Consider the following 18,112-nt stretch of genomic DNA (forward strand, 5'->3'; position numbering starts at 1 on the left):
TAACAACTGAAGAGACGCACAACGGCTGAAAAGAAAAAAGGCACGAAAACTTATCTGCGCATGCCCAAGCAACAGGCGAACCTATCAATCCGGCACGCGTGGCGGTCTACGTGGAAGATAACTATTAAGGCATTTGATTTCATCTTTATGCAAGTTAATCGACGGTTGGCTCACGCATACGCTACCACTATTCTCGATATGCCATGCTTCAATCATCAGGCGCGTTTCTTCATTTCTATGCCGGTACAACACTGCGCATTCATCAAATTTTGGCGTGCACTTACAATCTCGACAATGTAAAGATAGATTAGAAGGTGAGCCTCCTGTTAGGGATCTCTTATGTTCCAACAATCTCTGGTTGATGCAGCGGCCCGTCTGTCCTACGTAGAAGCGGTGTTGTATAGCTTCGTGCTTAATCAGGAAGTTTCTAAAGTTTTTAGCAGCTTTGAATTTACACTAAAAGTCATTGCCTGGTACAAAATTTGTCAGCTCCCCTAAAGTGTGGCAAATATTACACATGTATGTACACCCGTGAGCAAAAGTATACGGACCACGGAAGCGCGAGCCGAGATCGCAGAGATCGCCGTCTAGTCGCGAGGCGCCTGCTGTCGAGAGCATTGCTTTGACGGAATTTGTCAGAGAAATGCTCTCGACAGCAGACGGCTCGCCACTAGACGGCGTAGACGGCAAAGGTATACGGGCGACAATGGTCCGTATACTTTTGCTCACGGGTGTACATGGTGACGGATCTCCCCTCGAGGGAAGTACAACATTCATGGCGGACCTGCATGGAGTGAAACCAGCGCCACCTAATTTGTGGGGTACTAGCAGCACTTTACGCTTAGTACTTCTAATATTCTTATTTGCAAAGCTGTCAGTATGGCACTGAAGGAATGGGGGGGGGGGGGGGGGGGAAGCAGCGCATAAGAGATAAATGTCAACATGTAAAACACCACAAATAGAGAGAAAGAAGCGGGCTGGCAATTTTGTGCTATATGGGACCTCACGTTTGAAGAAAAGTGAGAGATGAGGGGAAGGCAGAGATACAGAAAGGAAAAACGAGAGTAATATGGAAACCACTGTGCATCATACATCACGCATCGCACACAAAATACGAGCAGAACAGACGAGAGTCTATTTCATTGGATGAATAGGATTCCAACACAGCCTTACAAGCTGAACATACCTAACTCGTGCACGACATTCGGAAACAAGGAATCATTAGTGCTGCTACATGCAAGGTGTTGTTGTTGGAGCTTGCTTGGCAGCACACTGCGACAACTGCTGAAAGTTGGGCATTCTAACAGCAAAGGCTGAAGCGTTTTACTGCAGAGTTCACAAGCCGGACACAAAGGACTCAAGTTGCACGAGGATCAGTGAAGTCGTCCTTTGTGTGTTTGCTTAAAAGAGCAACTGCATCCAGCGACATTTTGCATTTGTCTAAATTAGCAATTAATGGGTAGTAATGCTGTGTTGAAGTAATCTCGTCAAAGCGTCGGGGTCGTCAATGATCTGCTTTTCTTATTAACGGCTTGTAAATAGCACCTAAGCCTACGGTGTGCGAAGCTGCTGGTTATAGCGGATATAGCGCTGCCCACTACACGTCGCCTATATACGGGGTTTTTCAGCGCGCTGCGTGCGGCCCCGGTGGTCGCCGAATCTCGGAGGTCGTGCAGAGGAGCCACGCTTTCGAAGTCATCCGTCACTTCCGGCGCGCAGAAATGACTGCGTCTTCTTTCTTTCTTTTTATTTTTTTTAAACTATCGTTATCGAAATTGTTAGTGAGCCTGTCATGGCTCATCCACCCGTATTTGGGACATAAGATATTGCACGGAAGCTGCTCTCTATACGTAACCTTTTCTAAACAGCGAAAATTAAGCTGATAAATAATTACCGTCGTTTCTTGGTGCTGTATAAGCTGCGGCTGAGGGCGCGAAGGATCGCCGGCTTGCGCAGCAACCGATGTTGATGGATTCGCGATTGCTCCTTTTCATTATTTAGACAGTCTCGGTGGCTTATCGATCATCTATGTGCGAACTCTGGAGGGCATGTGAACGGCTTGTTGTATCTCGCCTTGGCATCGGTAGCCTAGTTCGCCCTCTTTCCACCCCCGATTCCCCCTGCTGATTATTTTTTTCTTTAGCGTGTGTGTTTGTTTTAGTTTTTTTTTTCTTTTTTTTTTTTTTCTTCTTGAATCGCGCTTAAAAGGGGGAGTGTCAAGCCGAGCTTGTGCTGCCGTCAGCAGTTCCCCCTGCTTTGGCTTTGCGGACATTGACGTCCGTTGCAAACGTGTAGATTGTGTGCAACTTAACGTTAAGGGTGGAGCGTTTTCCACGTTCATACACGTTCATCTATTTTCCATGAGTTCGCCTCGCATTCTGAGTGCATGGACGAGGTATAGATATTCCCGTATTCCTGCTGCGCACTTGGAGTGCATCCATTCCTTAAGAAGAAAAAGGGATTGATAGCGGCAAGTTGAATTTCTGACTGTAAAATCAATCATTGTTACATTGTTTTCCCTCTCGCTACAGTTACTCGTAGGACCACCCTAACGATTACGTACGACGAGAAATCTGGCTGGCGGTTTGAGCGACGTTCGCGAAACAACACGCATGCTCCGGCAAGGCGCTGTCAGCTCTGCTCTCCGGATTTATATATTTCTAGCTGGCGTAGGCTGTATATGTTTCGAAGCAATTTTCTTATTTGATCACTTGCTATGTCGCTGTCTTCGATTTGCGTCGGAAAAGTCAAGAACTTTCCAACGCGCTGCGACGTATAAAAACGATCGGCCACTTTCCGTGCAGGTGCTGCTAGAGCACCCACCTCTCGTCGGCCCACTCTTGTGCATTTTGACGACAGTATTGTGCGAACGCCTCTGCCGCTGCCGGCATGCGTCAGTGAATTGAGTGTTTATTTTTTGCTCTCTCTCCCATTGTTATACTCCCCTTCCCAAATCCCCCAGCGTAGGGTAGCCAACCGGACGCTTTTCTGGTTAGCCTCCCTGCCTTCTGCCTTTCTCCTTCCTTCCCTGTCGATTTGCATTCCGCTTCTCGCAGAATGACTTTGTTTTCCCATTCTAGAAAGCGCCGTCTTGTTCGCCCGCGCTTTCCTTCCTGATTCTTTGTGCTGTTTTTTCTCCTTTCCCATTCAGTATCTTTTTCTTTTTTTGTAATTGGGCTTTTGTTGTGTATTAGTGCTACAAGTGAAGTGATTTTCGCGCGCTATATAGTCACAGTGAAGGGGCTCGAGCTCAAGAGTTGAGCCCCTTCACTGTGACTCGTAGGGTACAGTGTTTCTCCCAAGGTCGTAAGATCGATTCCCGGCGTCGTCTATCCTCGTTAGAAAAAAAAACAAAAAAAAAACGAGAGAATGCTGCAGACGTGGCTGCAGTGACAAAGACGCCCTTTGTTTTTCGCCGCGCTGGCCTGTTGTCACTGTCTCACATTTGTCGGAGAAAGTCTGTGTTTCAGCTTGACGGACAAATTAACAAGATCGTTTCTGTCCTCCTCGTAGAGCCACGGTACAATTATACTCGTGCCACGCACTTGCACTGCGGTTTCTATTGGGCCACGTTATAGCGTGCTCTCTTGCATCCGCGTATTCCAAGTCCGTCCCGTTTTCGGAACACCCGCTTCCACCGAACGTTTGAAGGCTGCATTGTGCCCTAATCCGATAGATTCTCAACTTCATTCAGTGAATCCGCGGTAGCCATCTGTAGCGCGCGGTCCCACCACCAGCTAACACTTGGGTTGGAGATGGGGCCTATAAAATATAGCAGCGGTTTTGCGAGACGTTTCGTATCAAGTGGCGCGCGCCGGCGGGACGACGCACAATGACGGCCGCAGACCCGACTCTTTATTTCGTGCTAGCGTCGTTTCCGCGGCGCGCATCATTCTCTCAATCGGCTTCGGTCACTGAACTGGATGTACACGCTCTGCAGAAATGGTATGTCGGAGTCAGAGCGCGAGCGCGCGCTTTGTCGTCGTGCAGAGCGAGCGTCTCTCCGGGCCGAATGCTCTCAGCGTCCGTGCGCTTGGCCCCGTTCCCGCGGCAGTCTCCGAAATCGCATGCTGCAGCAACCGGAAGGATGGCGCGGTCGCCGCCACCCAATCGGCCCAGGAAAGGCGCCTTTCCGCTCTCGTTCCTTTTTTTCTTTCGTTTTCCTGATATTTCCCGGGCCTTTTGTCCCAGCGTCGATCGGAAGGGAAGAGAGCGTTGTGCACTCGGCGCTCGTCAAACTGAGCACCCATTAAACGCTCGGCGGGCTAGTGGTCCGCCGCCTTTCTGGGTAGGTTGGCGTTATTTGTAAGCGATGCGCGTGCATCGCCGGCCGACACGCAGGCTAAACTTCCACTCCCCGTCGCCTCCCGTCGGATGTTCTGGCGGGATTTACCTGCTCCTTCGATGTTCTGTCGCTGTCCGCGAACTTACGTCGCTCGCAAGGGACCGACCGCCCCGCTCCCGGATTGCGCGCGCTTTGGCACCGTCGCCTGCGGCTTTCCGATGCCCTTCTCCTCTCCAAGAGGTTCGCTTTCTCTCCGTTGGATCGGACCTCTCTTTCGCGCTAATGGCGTTTTGATACGCCTTCCCTTTGGCGTGCTGAGCTGGACCCGTTCGGTATAGTGTGCGGCTGCATGTGGGACGGCGCGTCGTCTCCGGTCATTCGAGATGGGCGCGCGCGTTTCCCATATTCAGCTACTGGGGAAAGTGATGTTCTCGAGCACTTCGAGCCGGCGCCAGCACAGAGAGCCATGCGCTGTGGTCGATGCTCTCGAGGGAGCCTTCTGGTGTCTAGCGGCCTCGTTGATTGCGCAAAAGGAGCAGGATGGGAGAATTAAGTGGTGTCCTTGGCCGTTCGTGTTTTTCCCTTTTCTTTTCTTTTGTTTTTCGCCGATGAGGGAGCGAAATGGTTTGTTTTGGTGCGATTACTGCACACAGAACCCTTGCTTGCCGTTTCCTTCGTAATGATCTTTCTCCCACTCGCGGTCGCATTTTGTCTCGCATTTCTCGACAAATTTGCGATCGTTTGTACGATTGAGCGATCCGGTCGACCGCTTACGGATGTCTTGGGAAAGTATTCTCTAAGCTGGGTGATCGTCTGTGGCCGCTGTATCGACGCATTATTTCCAGAGCACTTTGAGCACGTATGTACGTCTAGTCCCAGCAGTACAACGCTTCGTGATCGCGCGTCTGCAACACCTCGGCATGGGTAATAGCTTATATATAGATGTTTCTGAAGCCTTCAATTGGCTCGCTGTCTTCAATCACTGGTCTGTGTTGCCGTGCTACGAGCCCCGCCACGGTGCTCTAGTGGTTATGGCGCTCGACTGCTGACCCGAAGGTCGCGGGATCGAATCCCGGCTGCGGCGGCTGCATTTTCGATGGAGGCGAAAATGTTTGAGGCCCGTGTACTTAGATTTAGGTGCACGTTAAAGAACCCCAGGTGGTCGAAATTTCCGGAGCCCTCCACTACGGCGTCTCTCATAATCATATCGTGGTTTTGGGACGTTAAGCCCCAGATATTATTATTATTATTATATGCCGTGCTACGAGATATTCCTCGACGTGGTCTGATTTCGCACTTTGGGCCGCGCAGTAGCGCCCTCAAATAACCTCCTTGAAAAGGAGTCGCTTACTTGCCGCGCCGCAAGATCCGTACATGCTGCTGGCAGACACCGTGCGTAATGAATGTTTCTCTTCAGCAAGACGTTGCGGTTAATTTTTACTAAAACGTGGGCGTGTTTTCTGTGTGTGTTCACGGAGCCTGTCGGGTGGACGTCTCTCGTTCTACATTATGGCCATCACCCATTTTCATCTTTCTCTCCGCGCGTGCGCCTTTGTGTGTGTGTGTGTGTGTGTGTGTGTGTGTGTGTGTGTGTGTGTGTGTGTGTGTGTGTGTGTGTGTGTGTGTGTGTGTGTGTGTGTGTGTGTGTGTGCGCGCGCGTGTGCGTGTGTGTGTGTGTGTGTTTCATAGATTACATATGCGTCGCCGTGCCGTATAGGTTGCGCAGGATGAAGGGTCTTGCTGGAAGGACGGTTGCTTCGTGGGCTCGATTTCCAGACTGCCGCCGGTTCGTGTCGCCGACAGGAAGCGGGCTCGTCCCGAGGAAATCCGAGATTGTCCCACGGGCTCGGCGCGCTTTCGGCTGGGAGCGTACGTTGGTCCGTCTCGCGGGCGAACGCGTCAGAGAGCTGCTGACGAAAAACAAACAAACGTAGGTGTAACCATCCCGCACTGTTCGTGGTGCACTTCTGTTAGAGGACGTGCGAGCGATCGGATTCACATCGGCACCTTGCTGGCGCGCGTTGATGCCACCTAGCGAGGTAATGCGTGTGTGCGGGCCGCGCGAAAACATGGTGTTACGACAGTGGGAACCTCAGCCATAAGAGTGACAGGGGTGCACATGAGGAAAAGAGTAGAGGCTTTACTGCATACGCAGTGTTGTTGTATTGGCCTGGCCCCGCCACGGTGGTCTAGTGGTTATGGCGCTCGGCTGCTGACCCGAAGGTCGCGGGATCGAATCCCGGCCGCGGCGGCTGCATTTTCGATGGAGGCGAAAATGTTTGAGGCCCGTGTACCTAGATTTAGGTGCACGTTAAAGAACCCCAGGTGGTCGAAATTCCCGGAGCCCTCCACTACGGCGTCTCGCATAATCATATCGTGGTTTTGGGACGTTAAACCCCAGATATTATTGTATTGGCCTACTTTAGTTGTTTTTGAAAACACCGCTTATAATGCACTGTATGCATCTTACTTTGAGGCGCCGGCGCGGTGACCCAGTGGTTAGGGTGCTCGGCTGCTGACCCAAAAGGCGCTGGTTCGATCCCGCTGCGGCAGTCACGTTTCGATGTAGGTGAAATGCTAGAGGCCCGTTTACTAAGCGATGTCAAGACACGTTAAATAACTCTCGAAATTATCCGGAGCCATCCACCACGGCGCCTCTCAAATCAGTAGTCGCTTTGGGGCGTTAAAGCCCATAAACTTGCAAACCAACCAACCAGCATTATTTCACTTAGAAGGGCGGAAACGCTACTGCACAGCGCGCGAACTAGTGTACACGCACCTGCGTGCACATCATCATCTGGTTTACTGATGAATAATTATAATAGACAGCGCCGAAAACACCACCACAGAAAGCACACACACCCTGCCGGCGGCAGGTCATCTTTTCGTCCACTTTACTTTCTTCACATTTATATTCTAATTACTACAGATAACACCCCCTGTACTTTCCTTGGCGTTATTGTCTGTTAGTTCTCATTAATATTGTGTCTAACAAAGATAAACGAGCCCTTGAAAAATCATCTGCTTTCCTTCATTCATAGCGAGGGTCTCGTCCTGGCAGACTTAATGCCTTCAGGTAGTATGCGAGGGATTATTGGTCAGCTGCCAACTCGTAAAAAGATCACGTGCTACGTGACGCCAACAGGCAAAAAAAAAAGTGTGTTCCACACTCGCCGCCATGGCTGCGATTGGCGCTGACTAACACTCCTAGGTTTAAATCAACATATATACCCCAGAAAGTGGACGGGAGGATGACCGCCGCCGTAGCTCAGTGGTAGAGCATCGGACGCGTTATTCGAAGGTCGCAGGTTCGGTCCCTGCCGGCGGCAAGTCATCTTTTCGTCCACTTTACTTTCTTCACATTTATATTCTAAATACTACAGATAACACCCCCTGTACTTTCCTTGGCGTTATTGTCTGTTAGTTCTCATTAATATTGTGTCTAACAAAAATAAACGTGCCCTTGAAAAATCATCTGCTTTCCTTTATATATATATATATATATATATATATATATATATATATATATATATATATATATATGTGGCATTTCTTTAGACAACACAGATTTTTATAAAAATCCTAGGAGAGTAAGGCTCCTGTCGTTTTCACACACGAACTCCACGTCGAGGCGGAAATACTTTGCCGAAGTTAAAACGACACATTACCAAAAACTCGTTAATTAACTTTTTTAATTATTGACTTGAGGACAGTTGTTTATCGTAAAAAGTTGTAGTGCGTGCCAATTTATGACATACCTTTCTTTTTTTTTTACTCAAAAGTTGCACGTAATTACAGACATTCTTAATTGAATTTCAAGTCCCGTTCCGAAACGGATCGCACCCGCCGCGCAAAAAACGCGACCACTCGGTTACGCGTCTGACCGAAACTACACGTGACAAGGAAGTGACGAAATTTATATGAAGGGGCGTTCCGGTCGTATCTTTTGGTGAAAAGCGGCAAGTCATCTCAGTTGCGCCAGCGGATCACCTTACCTTTGCGTGTGGTGTTTGGTGCTTATCTGTTTCTTTCGAGCTGCATGCGCAAAAAAAAATAATAATAATAATAAAACCGATATGAACCTTTTCTTTCCCTGCGAAGCATTGAACTCAGGGGCAGCCGCTGCGGCACTTCTTCTTGCAGACAGGCGAAATAGATTTTCGCGCCTGTTTATAGTTTAAGAAAGAAATAGATAAGCAAACAGACAAGCATTTTCGCCTCCATCGAAAATGCGGCTGCTGCGGCCGGGATTCGATCCCGCGACCTTCCAGATTGGCGAGTATATGCCACGAATACGAATTTACTGTGTGTAGACTGCTACATTGCGCACCATAATTTCTAGCTGTGCAGCGAAATCGCGAGGGACTACGGCGTTAAACTTGTCGCAAATTCGGTGCCGTCAAAACGTTCACGGTCGGCTTGCACAAATCTACAAGTCGTTGAGATGCGACTCGTTTCGAAGCAAGACAATTTGCGCGTTTTTCCTCTCTCTCTCTCTCTCTCTCTCTATTTTACACACACATGTCGCAAGTTTCGTTGAATCAAGCTTGCCTTATGCATAGAGCCCAGCACGGCCTCCAGGATTCATTAACACTCGAGAGACTGAATATTCGTCTTAGTCAAATATGGGCAATTGCGGCGTCTAAAGCCTGGTCCTCACCGCGAGGTGATTAGTCTTTTTGGATGTTTTACGTCTTTTCCTGATTTAGCGAACGTGGTCAGGATGACGCATTTCGGGCCGATATATTCTTCGAACTATCATTCGCGTTTCGCTGAGCAATAAATGAATAGTATATGCGTACCTGCAGTAACCGCGTGCTTTACGTGCAGTGAAGTTAGCAACAGCGTACATGACTGTCTTATGTATCAGCTTTTCACTCTTTATTTTCCCTACACCCGATGATTAAGCGTCTGTCACTCTGAGCTGTCTGCGTCCTCTTGACATTCATGAAGAGACGGGTGTCTTTGCCTCTCGCTTCTTCCCCTTGTCTTTTCATTCTCGAAGTGGATCTCCAGCAACTGCGGGCCGCATTGACTATGGGCTCGGAGGAAGGAGGTAATATTTTCTCCCGCGCCCCTCGAGCGAAAACAACGAGTGCGCGCTTCTCAACCCAGAAGAACAAAAAAAAAGGGGGGGGGGGATCTAAGATCGTCCCGTTGGTGGCATTGTGTTACGCGTGCCGGGGAGTGCACAGCTAGCTGTCGAGTCCGTGGCCCGCACCCTTCGCGGCTGTAGCGACGGCGCCGACGAATGCTTTCGCCGCATGCCCGACGCCGGGCCGCCTCTTCACGGGCAGCGACAAAAAAAAAGAGGAAAAGGGGAGGGGACGAATGCGTGCCCGCATTTCGTTCGTGCTGTGTTTCTCTCTCGTCAACGGCGGACGATGTTGTTGCACTGCTCGGGCACCTTTCTTTTTCTTGCTCTGCTCGCCGTTTCTTTGAAGCGTCTCAAATCTCTGCGCGTGTGTGTGCGTTGTTGGAACGGAGATGGAACGGAGGCGTTTGTCGGGAAAGATGTAGCGCAAGACGGTTGCCTTCGTTTGTTCTCGAGTGGTCCTTCGTCCTCTCCCTTCATCTCTATTGGACTGTACGCGGGTTGTTATTATTATTATATATTTTCCGGTTTCGGTCGCGCGAGTTATTACTCGGTCACGCTGGTGCCGCGAGCGTGCCTGTTTTGTTTGTTTGTTTGTTTGTTTTTGTTGTTTCGCGGTCGCCTGCCTTGGCCGCGCGTCCGTCGCTTTGACGCGCACGTCCTTCCTTCTGGTTTGGCCATTTTTCACTACGGCGAGACCCGAGGGCGGCTGAGCTGGTCTCGGAAAGAGGCCGGAGCCGCGGGTCTGCGGCGGACGGGCCTTGCTTCGAGCCTGCTCGCCACTGCAGCGCGCGTGCTTTGGGTGATTAGGGCTGCGGCCTGTCTTTTTTTTTTATTAGTTCGAGGCGAAATGGGCCGATTGACCGCATGTTGCGCGCGCACAGCTCGCCTGGACATTTCGACGCTGATTCGGTCGTGTATGTGACGCCAGGGGCGTGCCACGCTTTATGCACACTTTTTCGAAAAGGTATGCGGGTCGCTTTCGCCTTCGTTCTTCCAAGCTCTTAATTTATAGACAATATCTCTCCAATCGGGTTGTACAGAAAACAATCAGTACCGTAGATAATAATTTGTTGTTGAACTGCCGACAGCTGGAACTTCACTCCGGCATGTCGAAAACGCGACTAAGGGCTTTGCGTATATAAATTTCATTTGCCTGAATCGGCATTTGGGTCATCAAAGGCAGCGTATAGCCTCTGTTATACGTTCGGAATTATGGGGTTATACTGTAAAGCAGGCCCGTAGCCAGGAATTTTTTTCGGAGGGGGGGGGGCACTTGCTGAAAACCTTGACTATTTGAGAAGAACGCCTATTTTTATTATTTATTTTCGATAAAACACCATGTGTCATCAAAATTTGGGGGGGGGGGGGGCTGTCTCCCCCCCCCCCCCCCCCCTTCCTGTATACGGGCCTGCTGTAAAGGCTTCCGCATAAGGTATACAACGGAGTGGGGTGACTGATTTGATGTCGACAGCTTTCGGGTTGCGCCTTTCGTTCACGAAGGTGTCTTTATTTTCAATTACTTCCAAAACAAAACTGTCATGCTCTCGGCGTTCCTTTGGCTTCATCCCCGGAGTCGCACCGCACCAGCGCGATCGAGGCCTGCCGCCGAAAGACTGATCTCGCGCGTCAGTATAGCGAATGCGGGGTTTAAAAAAAAAAAGCCCTATAAAGTGAAGGAAAACAAAAACGTCTAACCAACTGATCAAGGAGGCGCCCAAGAGATACACACCGAGCGGCAGCGTGTTTCTCGCCTCCCTTGCAAGATGGATTGAGCTGATAAAGCGATAGGATGGAGACAGGTTATCTCTGTGTGTGCACTTTGACGCTGCTTGAACGAAGCGCGGAGGCGGGCTGAAGAAGACAGAAGAAGAGGGCCAGGATGGAAATTGTTGCCGACGCAGCATGTAAGGGGCAAGAGTGCGTTGAGAAATCGATCACCGAGTGCGCGCTCATCGCTTAACCTCACACACCATGCATGCCGTAAGCACGCCTCCTCGTATGTTTTCTTTCTCTTTTTTTTTTCGGTCACGAACTCTCGCATATCGTCCAGCATGGATCACCCGAACGTGGAGCGTCTGTTCGCGTTGTTGCTTTGTGTTATTATTATTTATTCGACCCGTCTAGGTATAGTAATATACACCTTTCTGGACGGCCATTTCTTTTACCAGTCTCCTCCCTGGCGGCCTCTTAAGGACAACATTTCTTCCTATAGGTCTCTTCCGTGCCTCTACTTTCTGTAACGGTGTTATGATGGCGATGATTTCGATGACGGCGATAATTTCTGACCGAATACAACAACCGTAATTACTCGTATTTTACCAGGACTGCATGGTTGTAATGATTTATATCCGTTGTTGTAACAGCAATGTATTCTCAGTCCAAAGACTGGGTTGTCTGCCGTTTTGTTCTTCGTTTATGAGGGCCACTTTACGGTTCTCTTCATTTAATAATGCCGGCACGTGCCACTTCTCCCGCTTTTTCAGTAGCGACAGACGTCACGCGAGAGAGAGCAAGTTGGGAAGAGGTGTGCATGCAGAGCACAATGACCCGCTCTCACGCCGGAATGAAACGATATACTATATGCGGAAAGAAAGCACTGTATAAAAATCAAAAGCTATTGATGAGAATGTATTGCTTCTGCACGACGCATTGGATCGATTTCGGGCTTCATTTGCTCGTTATAATGCTTATCATGTATGATATATCCGTGAATAGTTTTGCGATACGTTTCTGTATAAAACGGCGCTATGTTTCGGACATTAAGCGAGCGTGGCAGCATTCTACGCTATAGCGTCATTGAATTTGTTTCAGAAAACTCTTGTCCTTTGCGAATTGCGGAGATCGTTACCGCTCGCATCCCGGCAGTGCCCGTTACTGTAACTGCGGCAGCGCGAAGACGTTTAAACATCAAGCTGGCGCCCCGGGGAGAGTCGTTAAGGCGTGCCGCCTCCTGTAATTATAAACCACTCAAGCGCGCGCAAATGCCAGCATAACGCGAGCACCATTATACGCAGATGAGTGAATTTCTCTTGTCGCTCGAACTTACTTGGGCGCACGTCGATTACGTGTATGCCTGACCCACGCGTCGCGCGTATATCTATAGTATGCACTCTCCCCTCCCCTCCTCTGTCTGAATTGGGTTAATAACTTAAAGCACGATGATGCATGGCAGCCGCGACGTTGTGCCGCGCTTCTCCATTTGGGTTTGTTTGCACTGTAAATGAGCTTGAACTGGACGCTGTCCCGGCACTCGGGCCCTCGCGCATTTGCGGTGCTCGCCGGAAGGAGGACGCGATGTGTATAATGAGGCTGCGGATTTTTGCGCTTTCTCGTATTCATCTGACTGCAAAAATTTTTTGTCTAGATTCTGAAAAACAAACAAACGAAAAACATCGCGGTCAGTTTTAATAATGCTCAGTAATCGATAACACTATCTTGAGGCCCAATTGAATATAACGCATCAATCTTGCAAGAATATGCGCGCTATATACTGTTGTAGGCAGTTGTTTCATTACTTCCAGTATGCTGTATTGAACACTTCCAAATGGCTGCGTCAGAAAGAGTAGTGTGTGTGTGTGTGTGTGTGTGTGTGTGTGTGTGTGCGTGTGTGTGTGTGTGTGTGTGCGTGTGCGCGCGCGCGCGCGCGCGGAGCTATCGCTGTGCCGGAACGCTCGATATCTACTAGCGCACCCCCGACGGGTGCGTAAGCACACATTTAACGTGACAGTGCAAAATAATCGCGACGTTTGAGTTAAGCTTGCCTGTATACATACGAGATCCGTGACTCGGGACATGCCGGGGCTTTTAGATACACGAAACAGTTTCTTCGCCAGACGGACATGGGAGTGTTGATGCTACCATCGTAATGTGTACCGAAAATTATCTGACACGCTTTGGCGAGATGGATGCGCTCACCGGGAGTGTGCGTGTTGAGGCTCACCGCTTTTAACTCTCCCGAACGGGGACCGGGCCAGTGCGGCGAGTGCCGAGCAGTGTCATGCACCCAAGTGGGCGCACATTATGGGCTGCCGAAGCAGCGTCAGCGGGCGCCAAACAGCGGCGGCGCCCAGAACGGAGAATAACGACGATAAACGAGGCCCCGACAGCCGCCGCCATGCTGTCGACAGCAAGCTTGGAGGACACGAGGATATTTACATCCTCGAACAACGCACGCTCGTGCGAAGCTCTCCGCCTGCTGGAGTGTCCTGCTCGATGGAACGGCGCCCATCAACAATTCGAAAATTCAGAAAAGAAACGTTGAGTGTCATCCTCTATAAAGGTGTGACATGACAGTCCTTGGATTCTTTCGTTCTTTTTTTTTTCACGACTACTATAGCATTTGCGATGAGCGGATCGACGTGTTGGATGATTTTCATCAGCTCTTTGCTCGATTTTGTTGCACAGCCATTTCAGGTGTTTCATGGCGATACGTGTAATAGGAACCTTTGCGATTGAAATGGTTTGCGTGTACGGGATTGCTGCACGGCCGGTAAGCCGGTCACTGTATAGAACGACCAGGCAGCAACCGACCTTTGAGCAACCGTGCAGTCCATATTTCCATTTAGGTCTACACTTGGCCCCGCCCATATATAGAAATGCGATTCCAGGTCTAACGTACGTGTAGGCGGTTGTGCACGGTATACCAACTCCGCTTAGGCACATTAACCTCCTTGTACTTGCCCTTATGATCTCTTTCTCTCACCTTCCCTTGTCGTCACCGTTCTCGTCGCCTCCCCAGCAATTGTAGTTTACGGTGGCACTTAAAATGTCTCCTTTACGGTATTTTCTGGAACCATGCATACGAGTCATTTCGAAAATATACTACGCTCTCTCAACTTTCTTTTTTTTTTTTTCTGGATGACGAGAACGCGTGGCCCGTTCCATGCGACTTTATAACTCTTCTCTCCCCTGAAGCTATAGGTCTCGCATCAAGCGAGGCTGCAGGTCTCGTTATAAAGAGCGATGCTTCGCTTGCCTCCGTCCTCTTGCTCGCAAAGTCCTGGCATCCTTTCGCTGTGCACCGACGCAGCGCCGTGTGTCGGGCGGGGGCCGGCCGGCGTTGCTCTTTCGGGCCGGCGGCGACTGGCTGCGAGCATAAAAGCTCGCTTTCGGTTACGCTCCGTAAACTGTTTGCGTCGCATTCGCTGTCCGCTACAAGTCCGGTTTGTTTCCGCTCCTCCTAGCAAGATCCGGTTTCTAAATGCAATGCAAACACACTTCTTCGCCGCCGTCCAGGCCGACAAGTTAAAAGGTCCCGGGGCCAGTGTTAGGGAGGGGGGAAGGAAGCACCGCCGGTCCGAGCGCATGGCAGGACCCGTGTGTGTGCACTTTGATTCCTGGGTAGTTTGTTCAACGCAGAAGCGAGGAAGGAGCTTTGCACACGCACACTGGTGGCCTCTTCTGCGGTTCCTCCCTTTATGTTTGTGTAGCACTCATTTCTTGCCTTTCCTATTTTTCTTCTTTAGATCCTTTATCCCAACTGCATAAGCCTTTCTCTCCTCATCCGCTGGCCGGCCTTAAAGGGGCGACGTTTATTCGCCTGGCTTCTTTCTTTCTTCCTAGTTGCCTTCTTTTCTGGGAAACTGCTGCAGAGTAGCTTCTTTCCGCGCGCCTTGGTAAATCCCGGCTGGACGGCGTGGCCGGTCGCGCGGTGTCGTCCGCGCGGACCACCGCGCCGCCGAAAGTTGTCGATAACCCTGAGGTGTACATCAGACTTGGACCGTTGAAGCTGAGGAACGTGCTCGAGATGCTTCCGGAAGCTTTCTTCGTTCGACGGCGTAGTGGTGGGTGAGGGGCAAAAAAAAAAGGGGGGGGGGGTCGCTGCGCGGGTTGACAGCGCTAGTGCTTGGGGCCTGGAGTTGATGGGCAATCGATGTTATGGGAGCGGAAAGGTACTTTTTCTCCCTGGAAAAAAAAGGAGGAGGATGGGGGGAGCGTTGCGTGTTTTTGCTTTTCATTTTCGCCTCCACGGCACACGTCAGAAATTTTTTAGCGCGGGCCGTGTTAAACCCAACCGAAATCCCTGGCGATGGCAAATCGATTTCGCTGGCGTCGGCGATCAGACGGCGCATCGCGCGCAGTGCTTGCCAAGGCAACGCCGCATCCGCGGGCCGACCTGCCGCGGGGATCCATCTACCCCCCTTCTCCCCGTTTGTGCGATCCCGTTTTGACAGTTGCGAGTTATCGCTCAGGATTTGCCGCGTCAGCCGCGCGCGCACTACTGCGGCTTTGCGCGGTCGCGCCTGTCGCCAACTCGCGCGTATTGTGTCTGCCGCTGTGACGGCTTGTTACCGTCGCGCGACAAGCTCCCTCCGCTGCCGTATCTGTAGCTTGTGTATCTCCCAATCCGCTCGTTTGCTCAGTTCTCGTCGTTTGAGCCCACTTCAAGGATTTTATCCGAGCACGTCGCAGGCGGGGCATCTTTGCCTCTTGCACGGCTTCCGCATAGCGATTCGAGCAAGGTGCGTGAGAATACTGTTCGAAACATGTGTAACATCGACGTCTTCAATTGGGACTTCGAGGTTGTCAACTTTCGAAGTGGAAGCGCTCGCTTATTCCAGTTTTTCGTTTCATCGATGCATGGACGGGGGCGTTCAAATGTGACGAGAGAGGAATGCGAAAGTTTGTGGAGGGCTTTTTGATGGCGATAGCGAGCATTGCGCGTCTCTCGAAGTCGCTGCTCACCCCTCGTACTATACGCGTTCGACCGAGCGCGATTCTCGAAGGGTCGTTGCGAGTGAGTCTAACGACATTTAAGGGCTACTTTGTAGATTGCCTTTTATGCAGGGTTGAGCGCGCACACCGCTGGGGTTCTTGTATAGCGGCCCGTCTTTCTCGCTGTACTGTGCACTCTGACGCGTGGGCGTGTGCCTTCGTTCCGTTCTCTGAACAAGTTGCGTAACACTGTCCATCGCGCCTGTCTAGCGGTGGTGTTATGCAGCCTGTCACAATGCCTGCCACGGCCCAGTGGAGCGCTGCGCGCGAGCTCATTGTGGTCACCGCGGGTGAACTAGGCAGCGAAGGGCGAGGTGCCTGCGAGCTGGCACTCAACGGAGAAACCGCGATAAGTCCTATCGGTCGACGAGCAGCAGGCTGCTGAATGGTTGCCGCAGGACCGGACAATTGTCCCCTGTTCGCAGCAGCGTCGCAGACTAGCGCGCGCTCGCGACTTAGCGCGCTACCGCCAGGCGTCCCACGCTACTGGTGCCCCGTCGCTCGTCTCGTGTTGCCCAACCGTGATTGCCGGTTACTCATGTGCACCTTTTCGTTGATGAACCAGCTTTGTATACCATAAACGATCTGCCCGCAAAACTTTCGCTCTCTCCGTAGCTCACTTTTGTACCGACAGCCTGTTAAATCGACGCTATGGGATAGGAACACCCAGGCACCGCGTGCGGACCCTCTATCTATAGGCAAGGGGCGTCTATGCTGGAGAACACTTACTCAGCTTGTAATGTGTGTGACCGCCGGTGGTTTCGAGTGAGCAGGATCAATATGCCTGAAAATGAGAAATAGCCCGCCTGTCGTCATCCGCATGCAGTAGTACACGAGTACGGAAATACGCTTACTTTGATTTAAGAGCACTTCTTGAAGAACACCAGGTCAAAATTAATCCGGAGTCCCCTACCACGGCGTGCCCTTTCATCGAATCGGGTCATATCGGGGTTTCGGCACGTAAAACACCAGCAAATATTAATTGTTAAATACACTCCTATTTTATAACACGAAAGTGTTTCATACCGGGCTCTGCCTAAAACTTACCGAAGTAATTTTTCTTCACGAAAATGTCAGCAAAAGAGAACGCTTGTTTCATAGCATTGGTGCGAGATGTCTGTTTTCGGTCAGAGATGATCCACATTGTGAACATCATGCCTCGTTACAGTAAGTGGATCGAAGAGGCCGAGGAAGTCGCGTTTCGTCATGCGCATCGGAGCATTGGGTGACATACAAAAGTTGCGAAGGAGCTCAACTGTGTGTACAGGATTCCAAAAAGGCGCGTCGGCTCCCTTTCTTTTTGCGATAGACACTGCAAAATTGTGTTATAACATCCAACAAACTGTAACTATATTTCATGAATATATATATAATAATAATCAGGTGTCAACCTTTCCTACACTGTGTTTAGCTAACACACTGCATTGGCTACTTTAATGTCAATAATACTATATAGTCGGATACAACCTAAGAAGTCCGGATAGGCCCCACCCATACGACTGAAGCGCGGCAGCCGATCGCGCCTCCGCGACTAAAGAAATAGTCCCGCTCATGTGCGCAGCAATGTTCTCCAGAGGCGGAGACACCGGCCGTCCGGCTCATGACGTCAGCCTGGAGTGCGCGCCCATTGGTGCAGGCTTGTGTGCACCCGCCTTTGAGGAGGAAATGCCGCGGACTTCTAAAGTTGTGTACGACTATATATAGATGTCACGTTGACACGCTCATCTCCTGCGCGACCGGAAAGTATAGAACAAGGTGAGCCCGCTAAAAGATTTTATAGTGATAGGACCGCATATAGGGAACGAACTAACCGCTTTATATATATATATATATATATATATATATATATATATATATATATATATATATATATATATATATATATATATATATATATATATATGTGTGTGTGTGGGGGGGGGGTGAACTGCAGGCGCACGTAAATAAACAAAAAAAAAAACATTTATTCGATGCTTCGAAACGTCGAATAAATGTAACTTTTTTGTTCTTGCACG

At 50.3% G+C, this 18,112-nt stretch overlaps 1 protein-coding gene across 1 annotated transcript in view; it reads left to right on the forward strand.

Moving 5' to 3' along the window:
* Positions 1 to 18,112, forward strand: part of LOC119374539 (CD109 antigen) — a 200,298-nt gene that overhangs the window by 116,140 nt on the left and 66,046 nt on the right. The gene's annotated exons all lie outside the window — the stretch shown is intronic.

Source organism: Rhipicephalus sanguineus, chromosome 1 (genome assembly GCF_013339695.2).
Source record: "Rhipicephalus sanguineus isolate Rsan-2018 chromosome 1, BIME_Rsan_1.4, whole genome shotgun sequence".
Classification (NCBI taxonomy): Eukaryota; Metazoa; Arthropoda; class Arachnida; order Ixodida; family Ixodidae; genus Rhipicephalus; species Rhipicephalus sanguineus.